Source organism: Aquila chrysaetos, chromosome 12 (genome assembly GCF_900496995.4).
Source record: "Aquila chrysaetos chrysaetos chromosome 12, bAquChr1.4, whole genome shotgun sequence".
NCBI classification, from domain to species: Eukaryota; Metazoa; Chordata; class Aves; order Accipitriformes; family Accipitridae; genus Aquila; species Aquila chrysaetos.
The window spans coordinates 32105590-32119101 of NC_044015.1; the positions used below are offsets into that span (position 1 = coordinate 32105590).

General features: G+C 48.1%; 1 protein-coding gene across 2 annotated transcripts in view; it reads right to left on the reverse strand.

The window, feature by feature from the left end:
• Positions 1–5492, reverse strand: part of TESK2 (testis associated actin remodelling kinase 2) — an 85924-nt gene extending 80432 nt beyond the window's left edge. The window contains exons 1-2 of one of the 2 annotated variants that reach the window (XM_041127797.1): positions 5270–5492; positions 3540–3597 (exon numbers count right to left, since the gene is read on the reverse strand). The gene's annotated coding sequence lies outside the window, so the exon portion shown is untranslated. The remainder of the gene's footprint in view (positions 1–3539; positions 3598–5269) is intronic. The other variant, XM_030032464.2, reaches the window with a different exon arrangement.
• Between the last annotated feature and the right edge of the window lie 8020 nt (positions 5493–13512).

The window sequence follows — 13512 nt, forward strand, 5'->3', positions numbered from 1 at the left end:
GGAACATTTCAAGTGGGCACAATTCCAAGTGGGCCTCCTGTCATTTTGGCCAATTACACTAATGATCACATTCTCAATGAAATCAACCAAGGTTTAATTGACTGTCAAGTCAGTCTGAGGTACTTTAATTTACTACCTTGTATGGTTAATTAAAGTGCACTGAACAGAATCCAAGACTAAACTGCAAATCCTGCAACTAACTAAAAGGCTGTTGGGTGGTTTTTTTCATATTAAAGTTCAGCTTAAAAACTCTTAAGATGTGCTCAACAGCCAGTTAAAAAAAAAACAAAAACAAAAAAAACCAACACAACACTAAACACTCTAAAAAACATTTCCCAATAAATTCTCAGCTTTCAGACCAATTTGGCTGACATCCTTATACAAGAAAAATGCACCCCACTCTGCCAAGACAAAAATAATTTAGAAATAGACCTCTCAAAATGCTGCATACCTGCTCTACTCATCCATTTATTACATTACTGAAAAGCATAATTTCAGAATCTTTCATGCCCTACCACATTTTAATTTCTTGGTTTAAAAAAAACAAAAACAAACAAAACAAAAAAACACAACTTGGGGGAAAAAAAAATCCACGTTAATATTATTTTAAGATCAGTTTCTCCACTGCATGAATACATTATTTTTTAATTGTAGAAACTACTATAAATACAAATACTATCGGCATTTATTTGGTTAATTAGAGGTTTGGCTTTCAAAACAATGCCTAAGCCTGCAAATATTTAAAGATGGAAATCCCACAATAGCACATCAAGTTATACCCCACACATCAATGTAAAATTAACAGGTGACATGTATTAGCCAGTACTTAACATTTTATACTTCATAGACATAAAAATGGGTAAGGCTTCTCAACTTTAGCAGCATCCCTTTAATGCCTCAGGGTATAAAACAAGATCCTTCCAAAAAACATTTCAATTCATTACTAAGATGTTTTCTGCCCCCAGTATCTTTATAAATATCTGCATATTTGCACTCAAATGTCAAACTCACAATTTCCTAAAAGATGGCCTTAACAACAACAACAGCCATTTTTAGACACAGAATACTGTCGCTAGGCATTCAGCCTGGAAAGCAATAAATCTGGTGGATGCATGTTATTAATTTGAAAAGGTTTTCTGAAGAACAAGATGCCAAAGCTTTGACATAAGTCATTTGCCAAGAGTTAACTATTTAAACTCATAGTCTGAGGTAGCTTCAAAACCCAGCACTACAAAAACATGAAGGAATTATGCTGGCAAGTGTCACTCAACAAAATAACAACGTGGGGGAGGAAGGGAAAAAAAAAAAAAAAAAAAAGAAAAGAATTCACTGCAGTAATGTGCAAATTTCAGAAAAGCTCCAAAGGAATGTAAAGAACAAAATCTTCCAAAGACTGAATTGACTTTGAGGCCATTAACCTGGAGAAAAATAAAAAAAAGAAAAAAAGAAAAAAAAAAGAAATGAAACACAAGAAATCAAATTAAACAGGTAAAGAGAACCAGGCATTCCACAATTTTGTTCTCAACTGCTGTCATTCACTTTCCCAACAGAGGAAAGTTCCTTGGTTTATCCCTAACTTAGCTTCTTGTCTTTGGGGGGAAGGTAGTATCAAATATTTACAGACAAGGTAGCTACAAGTACCAGAGCTTGCACTATGTTTGGCCCAGCTCATCCTGAAGCTGAAGTCTTTTTGACTACTTTTATGGGATAAGTCTTAAGGGTCCAGTTTATAGTCTTAGTTACGACACTGCACTCAAACATGAAAATCCTGACGTTTTCTATTTTCATTTAGGTAACATTTCGCTTTAATTTCATCGCCCCCCGTAGGGGATAATTGCTAGCTCGAGCCAGTACTGTCATAGCACAAGCTTCCCACAACTAGGGCTGACATTCCTCAGAAGAGACCTGCATTAGCCCTACTACACCGCTCCAGAAACGGGAAGTCTGCTAAACTGCATCGTGGTTTTATAATGCAAACAAACCTCCACAAGAGGCTAAGCTGAAACAAACAGTTCATTTATTTTGTGACTGTAGCCAAGTTTGAAACCAGTAAGGGAGACTAGCCCTTAACTTACTGCAGAGCTCAGGATTCAGGGCCAAGGTTGTACGTTTAAAAATATTTGCATCAAGCATAGGTATAAATTCTGGCACATACTTAGAAGGCAAATATACTTGGGGAGGGGGGAATATTAAAAACTCACAAACAAACAGAAAACCACTCGATCCTTATGCCCATAGTATAACTGCCAACAGTTTCTAAGGTCCAATTATAATACAAAACTAAACCTCTACAGAAGGACCTTGCAAAAATCCATTCCTCTCCTAGCCTGGTTTTAGTCACTCCAATCCCCAGTGCAGACAGACTCTAGCCTAGTTACAGAGCATCGTTAGAGTTAAATAATCACTCAAGTAGATCATGCACAATACACAGCTGCTGCTTCAAATGGATAATTTTAATATATTAAGTTTGCCTAACAAAACAGAGCTCAGTGAAGACACTGAGAAGCAGCTCATGCCTTCCAGGTGTCAGCAGGCTGACATTTGCTTAGCTCTAGAGAAAAACAAAGGGAATCAAAGCTTTCCAATACCAACAGGTATTGTAACATCTTAATCAAGGAATTTCCCCCTCAGCCTCTCCACCAGGTTTACGACTGAGGTTCACAGGAGACGGGAAGCAACTTTCTATTGTTTTGATGCAGACAATGAGACAATCCAGCACAGCAAAGGCAAGAAAAGAGAACAAGAATGCTTGAAAGAGGGATGAGGATAAAGTAAGCAGGCTGAATTTCATACGTGACTGACCTCTCTCAGACACAATCTTACATTTACACGTCATCACATAAAACAGTCAATATGTGTATTTTGCAGCTAGAAGTATCATCTCCACGAATATTTAAAACACATTCTGTAATCCACCCTTAAAATACAGCTGAAACACCAGTCTGTGTTACGGGTTTCATGTTGCAGTGAGACACCCAGTACCACGTTTGCTTCAGGTACCAGCTGAACTAATGGAACAGTAACACAGTCTTGACTAATTTATTTACAAATTTTTGAAGTGAGAACAGGGCTTCCCCAATCTGTTATTGTTAAGGTATGGCAGAGATTGGAGTCTGCTGGTATTTACACATCAATCTGAAGCACCCTGGGTACCAAGGGGAAACATTTAACTCACAGTCTGTGAGCCGCAGACCTGGAGTGTACAAAGTCAGCCTTCAAAAGTTATCTCAACTAACTCCACTCCTGGTTGCAAGAGCTATCACAGTTCTCCAGTGCAACCAATGGGACAATCATATCAAAAAGTGGCTTCACCACTACCAGAAATGTGTTCATCTTAAGAAAAAGCGACAAGACCATATGAAAAGAAGCTTGTATCCAAGTCAGAAAGAGGACTTGGCAACAGACAACAGATGGAGCCAGTGTGATACAGTTGCCAATTATTAGATGTACTTAATGATAAATACACAACTTCAAATTAGCATGTTAGGGAACTAATAAGCAGGAAAAGGGCTTAAAAAAAAAAAATTATGAACACTGACCTTTTTGGTTCTTGCCTAGAAGAGCACTCATTTTTGTGCCAGGCTGCAAGATACCATGCTGCAAAGATACAATAAAAAGCTTTGCCATTGTGCAGATGCATGGTTCTCGGCTACAGGAAGAATACAGAAAGGGAACCTATGATGCAAGTGAACCACCAGCTTCATTCTTTTCTGCAGCAGACACAGAAGCAACAGTCCCCTCCTTTAACCCTGCACTTCTTTCATGAATTTGTGAAATCATTTGCATAAAGAATTACAATGGCAAAAGCAAATGTATAGAATCGGAAGGTATAACTAGGTGACAGGAGGCCTATACTACCAGAACACCTCACTTAGACCAACCTTCTGCTTCTACAGTCACCAAAATATTAAGCACTGAAGCAAGGATTGCTGCATCCCTACCTCCTGCTCTGCTCACACTGCCAGTTCATCCTAATGAAACAGCACAAAACAAATTCCAAGCAAAAAGTGTAGGAGAGCACACACTTGCCACCAGGTACGGGGAACACACCCCTCTGCCTTCAGTTCAAGCTACTCATGTTTTGCATGCAAGTTTTACATGAAGACAAACCAAAACGGACAATGGAATTACACAGCTATGTCTACAGCTGTACAGTATACTTCTGCAAGAGTCAGAAAATTACATTCTTATTGGCCTATCAGGATATGGTATGCAACAATAATTTCCAAAGATGATGACTAAATGGAAAGGTTTATGGCTGGTCCACTGGGCATATGAGAGTTCCTCATTAAAAAAATCTTATCTTAGGTTGTAAATTTCACTGCCTAATTAAGTCCATAGAACTGCAAGTCTGTTGATTTTGCAGACAATAAATATGCTAGAACTCTGATCTCTACTAAAAAAAGAAAATACTAATAATTTCAGTTGAAGCATAAAGGCTTCTCATAAATTAGCCTAAATATTAGCTGTAAGTCTTTTTAGGGGGACAAACAGAAAGGTATACACTTAAATAAAATTCAGTTCAGTACTCCTGAAATTTTAGCTTTCAACTATCAAGGTACCACCTATCAGAATACCCAAGTGGAAAGTGCCCCATACTTAAAGCAAATACAGTTCCCACCCTCAAAGGAATGCAACATTAAGACTGATCACCTGCATTTATACAACACCTTTCATCTGAAGGCCATAAAGCAAACATATATGCACATACACCTGAACAGTCGAGCCTGCCATTAAAACATGATTCATGTATTCTTACAGGGTAGCACTTAAAATAGCAAAACCCGACCCAAGCTTTCACACCTCCTGGCAAAGTGACCAATTTCAAGGCAATCCTCATGTGGCTGGGCAAAGATCCCAGCCGCGTTCAGGCAGACCCTTGCCCCCGGATCAGGGCACGCGTTTCCTGCAGCCGGCTTTCCTCGCAGCGCTTAGGCGTCCTGCAGCGCCCGCTCCCACTCACACCTCGTCCCAGGGACGAACCCAGCCCCCCCCCGCCCCCCCCGCACCTGCTCACCGAAACGCATCACTCACCTCACCGCATTGCCGGGGTTGGCGGCGGGACCCCGCCGGCTGCCCCCTCCCCTCCGCTACAGAAGGGTGCCCTTCCCCGGAGCGGCTCCTCTCCCCCCGTCACCGCCGTCGGGGGTGCCCCCTACCCGCAAGGACCTTCCCCTTGCTGGATACCCCAGAGAAACGCGCGCCCCCCCCCCCCCCCCCCGCCCCTCGCGCGCTGCCCCCCTACCGCCGCGCGCGCGCCGGCCGTTACCTGAGCAGCGGCGCCAGCAGGGCCTGCGGGCGGCGCGGCCTCTCATGGCCGCATACCCCACCCGCGGCCAACCCCCGGCCCCTCAGCAACCCGGCGAGGGTCTGCCCCGCCGCTGCGGCAAGCGAGGGGGCCCCATGTGAGGAGGGAGCCCAGCTGCGGGACCCGGGGCTGTGATCGCCGTGGCTCCTCCTCCCCGGCCGCGGCCCCCGCCTCCTCCTCCTCACGCGTCCGCCCCCCCCCCCCCCCCCCTCCGGCGAGCGCCACCGCTGCCGAGCCGCCCACAGCGCCGGGGCGGTACCCGACCAGGAGCCGCCCTCCCGGGCAGCCAATCGGCGCCGGGCGAAGCTGAATGGACGGTGGCGCTCGGCCAATGGAGGAAGGGAAGCCGGGCGGAGGGACTCGCAGATAGTCCACGTGAGTGCCCCTTTCTAATTGGTCGTAAGCCACTTGAGAGGCAGGCAGTTTGGCCAACCATACGAGCGACAACAACTCCCGAGAGAAGAGCGGGAGCCAGTTGCAGGAAAGAAAGAGGGGCGTTGCTAGGGGCGCCTCGCTTTCACTGGTCAGCCCTTGAGGGCGGATTATAAATAAGCGAGTTAGCCAGTAGGAGTGTGGTGCGCGTGGTGACGGACGGGCGGTAGAGCCAATCCCCGTATGTTTATAGGCAGCGGTGGGCGGGAAGCTGTCAGCGGGACGGGCAACCCCGACGGGCGCGGAGGGCAGCGGGCCCGGGCGCGGGCCCGGTCCGGCGGGTCCCAGCAGGCCGCGCGCGGGTGCCATGGCGACGGCGGGCCGGGGAGCTGAGGAGCGCCGGCGGCGCTGAGGCGGGGGCTGGGGGTGTGGGCCAGCGGCCGGTAACCGACTGTCCGTCCGGGAAGGGCAGCAACCCCCATCTCCTTCCAGAGTGGCTGCCTGGCGGCCCGCGGGCCCTCACCGCCCACCTCGGGCCTTCCTGCCGCAGGTGCCGCCGGCTGTTCCCCCTAAAAGCTCACCGGCACCGCAGCCAGGTCCGGCGCCAGCCCTCACCCCTCCGCCCGGACAGCCACGTCCTTTACGGTGACCGTAACGGGGCTCCGGTGCGGCGTCCCTGCTGCTATTACCTCTAATTACCTGTCCTCCTGCTGTGTTTCCCACAGGATTCACGCCCTCGTCTGGTCTCTTCCTCCCTCCAGGCCTTGCAACTTCAGCATTTTACTCGAACTCTTCCCTTTTTTCCCAGCTGCCTGCACCCCAGTCGTGGCGCCAGTCACAGCAGAGGAGCACGCTGCACAGAGTATCCTGCTCAGCCCCTCGAGTCCCTGCCTGTAGCCTGCTTAATGCATTTCAAATATTCTGAGGTTTTGGCTGCCAAGCTGTAGTAAGTCGGTCTGTGATTTTCACTTACAGACTGTTATTTTTCAAATTGTAACTTAGCCACATGTAGGCAGCCTGTAACAGATATGGAAAAAGATACCTTTCTTCCTGCTAGGACACACTGCCAAACTTCAAGTATCCATTCCAAAGCACGGCAGGACTAGAACATCTCATTAAGTGGTCGTAAGGGGCTTTTGGTTTTGTTTTACATTGACAAGGGACTGATTTTTTTCCCTGACCTCATCTTTGGTAAAGGCTGAGCTATTTTTACTGAAACTCTTCAAAAAACAAAGTTCATTGCTGTAGAGTCTTGGATTGAATAACCAAGTCCCAAACAGTTAAAACTGGCAGAGTTGTAACTAAAAAGGGTCTCAGACAAGAACAGTCGCTCAACCTTGCCACATCATATTAGTAATATGTTTTCTTGTTATCCTTTGTCATTAAGTTTACACCCCATCTTTTCAACTTGATCCAAACTGTGCTTTGAGGGAGTTTCACGTTGGAAACATTAGCACCAACTCTACGAATAATACTGAATGGAGATTTATCCTTACAGTTGGATTAAAATCTCTACTGTGCAATTTATTGATTTAATTTAGTCTCAGAATTTCACCCAAGTCTACAGTGAAACTTTCTCTGTATATTTAACTACAAAAAAAGGTAATCATTTCTGCACAGGTAACAGATTAAAAGTACTTTCTGTGGGCAAAAAAATTGTTCTGTTTTCTTCATTTTCCTCCTGGATTTCCTTCACAGGAAGTTTTCCCACACTCCCAAATGTTAAATATCAACCACATGCAAACATCTATTCTAATGACAGCTCAAACACAGGGTGCAGCAAAGCTTTTCTAATTAAGCCATTAAACAATTATTATCATATCCATCATATTTTAATCAGTGACAAAGCAGATGGAACTACTCAGATCTGTCAGTGTCTTCTGCTCTCTGACACTCAAGCCGAACTGAGCTCCAGAATGCGGCTTTTCAGCAAGACTATTTTTTTAGAACTTATTTTTTAAAGTTAAATTTCAATGCTTTACATTTTGCTGGGATTTATCTAAGCAAGTTGAAAAGACTTTACAAAGCCAAATCTGAAACACCTCCCTCTCAGTGGTCATTCACTATGCCAGAGTGCAGTGGTCACTGGGGCCTTGTACCCTGTTAAATAAACCCCAGTGCCTCCCAGTTTCATCTCACTATTTCCCCGGTATCCCTCGTCCCTCCTGGTTTGGAAGCTGTTAGTTAGCTTCAAGATGACATCTGGTGGTAGGTTTTTATTACTTCTCTTTTTGGGAGCTAATCCCAGCACTAAAGCAAATGAATTCTCTTCCCCAGTTCCCCGTCATAAATTTCACCTCTTTTCTGCTTCCCAAACAAAATACACGTTGTCCCTGCTTTTGGCCTGCAAATGTCTTACTGGTAATATCCAGGAATAAGCTTTTATCGCATGGGCTGGTGCAAAGTAACATCATTAAAATATGCCAGTGTGATTCAGTAAAGTTAAATCTCAGTTGGAAACACTCCTACTGTATTTCATATAACATTGCATCAGGTCCTGCAATGTATGTCATTAATGATCCCTGGTTTGAGAGGGAGATAAGATAGTCTTATGACCCCTCCTATGGCTTTACCTCAAAGGCAAGGCCTACGTTTTGAAAACGGAAAAACATGGGTTTTGCTGGTGACCACGTGTGTATATGTACATCAACAGCAGAACCTTTGTCTGAGAAAGTCCCCCGACCCTCCTTGCAGCTGAAAGAAGTACCCTAGCAAATCTGCGGCCTTGAGATCTGCAGAAGACGAGTGGCTTTTGTAGTCTTCCTCTGTTTCCCGGGGAGAGGAAAATGAACATTGCATTAGAAGACTCATCAAAGAGACTCATCAAAGGCGAAGTCTTGCAGATGTCACAGCGTACTTTGTTCTAACGACCTCTCTCTTACATCCCAGAAGGGGCAGGCAGCCTGTAAATACCGCAGGAAGCTCTGCTCACGGCGGGTATTCCCCTCTCCTCCAGCTGCCTCCAGGCTGCTGCCCCATGCAAAGATCAGCCACTCCAGAAAACAGCTCTGTGGCTTGCGGTTTGCTCCTCTCTGCTCTCAGACTGACTCTCCTCCCCAGGCAGATCACTTTGGCTTTTTAAATGTAACCGGTTTGGCAAAAGAGCAGCCAAGGGTTAACTCACAGGGTGGCAATAAAAATAGACATGAGAGAAGTTGGGTGAGAGCAGGCAGGAGGGGGATTTCCCTTCCTCCAGCCTCTGGAAATGCCCCAGAGGAGAGAAGTTTGGGAGATTTCTCCTTCCCAAAGAGAAAGAGTATGCAATGTAGCCACGCAAATTTGCCTCCACTGTAGCAAAGCAGGTGTCTTCCCTGACAGAGAGGTTTTGTGGGCTCCAAAATTAAACAAGTGTCAGGCAACAGGGACTGTCTCTCTCCCCTTCCAGGGGATGAAGTTGACTTCCAGTGGGTTGACTTCACAGCCCTGTGATGAGATTGGTCATTTTAGTTATTTAACCCATGAAATATGTTGTGTAATGAAACCCATCAAGGAAAAACATCTTCTTTAGATAGGATTGGTCAAATCCTGCTCTGATTTACACCAGTGGAGACCTGGAGTCACGTCACAGGAGCTGGAGCAGAGGGTCCCACCAGGACCGCCTGGAATTTGCCCTTGTCTAATGTCAACGCTGTCCCTTTTCTAGCCCCTGTCCTCAGTGGACATTTAACAGGACAGCCATGAAAAATGATCCCCTTGGGCTTTCAGTCACACACCAAACCCCCTAGATTTCGAAAAGCATCTTAACAAGTTCCGCTGGAGGCGCATCCTCCCACCAGCACCTCCCTCAGCCAGCCTCGCAGGTGGCCTTTGCAGTCCAAAGTGAGGTTTGCTCATGGGTGAGAGGCCATTTCCCACCGCTCTGAGCAGGGGAAGGCACAGCTGAGGCTGCGCTTGGACCGCGTGCCCCTTGTCATGTCATGCCCATCCTCCTGGCAGCAAGGAGGCCTCCGGGGGGGCTGCCTGCACGCTGTCCTCTGGATGAGGATTTACATGCCCGCTGATGAAGAACAGGGTTAACAATTCTGTCTCACCACCGGTGCAGACAAGGCAACCAGCATGTCCTTCTGCACAAAGCCATGCTGCCGCGTCAGCCCGAACCTGGCACCGCGCATCTCTGCACGAGACCTGGCAACCATGGGACTCTCCGAGCATCTTCCATGTTTCTCTTCCAGGAGGCCAGGCAGAGCCCGGGCGGGAGGCTGGCAGCAGCGCCAGACACCCTGCCTCCGGAACCAGAGAGGGCTTGTGCTGGGGCAGATGGATATTCCCATTTAGGCAGCTGCCGTGCTGTGACTGGAGCCATGGTCTTGTGCTCCCCTGCCTGCTCATCACGGCCATCTGCCGTCCTGGCTTCAATTTGGAGCCTGTCCACACTGCAACGGTGCCGTGGCACGGCTATAGCCAAGCTCCTGGTGGTACCATAGGCATGGAGGGGAACAGAGCTGGCCGGCTTGCTCCAGCCTGCTCCACGATGCTCCCAGCCATGAGGCTGTGCAAGCACTGGGACGGTGAGCCAGGACTGACCCTGTGTCACTGTGCCTGGGTGGCTTCAGCCCTGGGGAGAGCCCATCAGACTATGCTTCAGCCCTTAGGAGCTGAGGGGCAAAGGGTGAGACCCCAGTGCTCAGGGCAGGCCTGGGGCATGGCTCCTCTCAGCAGCCCCTGAGTTTTTGGGTTGTCTGATACTGAAATACTAATTTTGTAGGGGAAAACCTTAAACATCTGACAAAGGCGTATTCACAGTAACACCCACCAGAGTACAGAAATACAGACTTGCACTAGCTTGGACAGTGGTGGACACCCAAAGAGACCATACAGTCCTATTAAGCATCGAGGCCACCAGCCCACGTGGCCATCAGTCTCACCTCTCCTGCCCCATGCCAAAGCCTGGAAGGGCTCCTGCATTGCCTGGTGCACAGTCCTCATGCCCCAGCTAAGCCAGCTCCTCTCTGGGATGAAAGCACAGCTTTTTGCCTCCCCGGGCTGCGCAGCAGCCTCCCCTCCTCTGGTTACACTCCTCACACTTGCTGCCCTTACCTCTGCTATTACAACGGCACGGAGACCCATTGTGGCACTGAACTCGGAGACCTCTGCCACAGCAGAGCTCTTCAGCTTGTCCCCTCCGGCCACCCTGGGCTTGGGCACCCTCAGCTCTGCCCCTGCTTCCTCCAGCCAGGGCTTTCTGCAGAGCTTCAAGACCTATAAGCATCCAGCTGCTACCAGATCACTTCTCAGCTGCCTGAGAGATCCTGCTCTCGGATCAGCATGACCCTGTATACATTCAGGTCTCCCAGCCACTTAATTTTCCCTGGGTCCCTGAGCCAGGAAAGTCCCGGTGTTTATTATTCCTCTCCCAGAACAGTTCTCTATCTCCAATGCTTTGCTGCCTGATCTGCTTTTTTTCTTTGGTTTTGTTTTTCCTTTCTTCCTTCACTGGGTTACAAAGCTGTGAAGGGTCCTTGGAAAGGAAGATGAGTCAGGACAGATATGCAGGGGGAAGAAGACAAGCTCCTAGCCTTGAAGTCAGGTTCATTGCCTGCGTCACTATTATTAAAAATAGATGAATGGCAGTGCTCTTTGCATTGGAGGAGCGACAGAGGAGATGTAATATCCCGGGCTGCTGAGCAAATGCTCCCTCTGTCTGCCTGCAAGTCACAGAGTAGCATCTTCTGCTCTTTGATAAATTCTTTTTTCTTGGCTCTGACTTGTGGGATTTAATTTGCCTTTCATAAAAAAAAGTTTTAATGTTTCAACCTTGGAGAGAGGGGGGAATGACTCACCTTGGATTAGCTCTTCTGCTCCAGTCAGTTGGCTACCAGCTCCCTTGAGAATAAAAAAACCCTTCAAGTGCCAAGTCGTGAGCAGCCCCTCTCTCCATCCCACAGTGAAGTGCTTTTGGAGGGTGAGAGAGCAGCCATCTGGGGGTGATATATTGGCCCATCGACTCCAAGATCCAACTCTGATCATGCCCAGCCCTCCTGAAAAAGCAGGTTTACAACATGGCATGGGGCAGGCTGGGATCCGCTGAGCAATCTGCAAGGGCAGGGTGAGATGTGTGCCAGCGGTGCTCCCAGTGCCCCATGGCGAAGGGCTGAGGACAGAGAGGCTGAAGCGCAAAAAATGGGATGATTTACATGAACCCAGGGCCCAGGTAAGCCACCCACGTCCCAGCAGTGCTGGCCACAGCTGCCATGCCTCTGCCCAGGGCTCCCGCTGCTTACGCATCTCTCCCAGGGCCAGCATCTCCCTCCCTCCTACCTATACCCTTACTTCCCCTCAGCTCTTTTGCTGCCACTATTTTCCACTCACTTGTTTTCTATTATCTGCTGCTTCCTATTAAATTAACATAATCAACATTATCATCTCTGGCCTGCTCTGTGCTTTGGCCATCAGCCAGAAACCAAAGGACAGGACCTAAATAAAACCACTGCAAGAGAGAGCATGACACTGGCAGAAGTCTATGCCATGTTTTTCGAGCACAAAACTTTCTTTCAGAAGTTATGCTAAGTCCTCAACTCTCGCTGCTACCCAGACCTGCCTGAACTACATGCTGCATGGGTTTGCAAAGGCGTTTTCAGTCCTCCTTGAGAACAGCCCAGGGCAACTACCCTCTGAGCAAGTCAGAGCCCCTCTATAGCCCACACCAACATAGGGGGCTGCTGCCTGGGAGCTGAGGAGAATATTTTTGCTCGCTCCACGAGAAAGTGGCAGTGCACCTGCAGGATGTCGAAGTGCCCCTTGTTTTTCCTCCCTTCTCCAGGGTGGGAGAGCAGCAGTGTCACTGCAAAGACGCTGTCACACCGATGCAGTCACTTTTCTCACTCCCAACCACGCCCTTCATGCTATGGGGAGCCGAAGGTGCCTCATTAGTGTGTTAATCATAATCCTAATGAGTGCGGAGATCAGCTAAAGTAATAGCAGTGACCTGCAGGGGGGCTCATCTGCCCAAGTTTATCATGCTGCTCACAAACCCCTTGGGGAATGCCAGCCCATCGCTCTCCTTGTCCCCCAGCTGTTGAAGATGCCCCGTGCCTTGTCTATACGCTTAATTAAAGCAGAGGGACCGGTAACCTTGACAACTGAGAGCCGCTATCTATAAGCCAGCTGAGATGGATATTGTTTCGGCATCTCCAGAGAGAGATGAGAGGAGAGACGCCAGTCAAAAGCTTGCAGGCGTCGGACACACTCGTGAACCGTGGTCACAGGCAGCAGCGCCGACGTCCCCCGGAGCTCATGTCCTCCCCAGAGATGGGTGCCGGGAGGGGTGGAAATGGCCTGGTCTCTCGCTGGTGAGATTTGGCAGGCTCCGAGGTGCTGGGTCGGGTGGTGCACGCTGCGGCACCGAGAGCTCAGGCCTGTCTGGTGCAAAGGAGGCTTTGCTCTGCCGGGCAGCCCTGCAGCGTCTGGGGGGAGCAGAAGACTCCTATAACTTACCAAAAAGTTGTAAATACCCTTAAAATAAATCCCCTTAGAACCGGGAAATTTGTACAAGCCCAATTACTTCTGCCTTAATGGGATGCCAGAAAATGGTACATCTAGTTTTGGTGGCGATAAGTAGCAAGCAGCTAGAAACACATTTCCAACAAGGGGCTGAAATTTAATTTATTTTTTTTTTTTTAAAAGAGCCAGTAAAAGTCATGATCAGTTCTGCATTAGATCAACCCTGTTCTCTTCTACCTGCCTCTGAACTGAGGACAGGAGCTACCAAGGAGACCCACATTAAAGAAAGAATGCAAGACCTCTCAGGGAACAAAAATACCTGTTTCCACCTTCCTCCTCTGTCCCGTGGTGCTGCAGACACGGGTATTGAGATGGAGAAGGGGATCCACAGC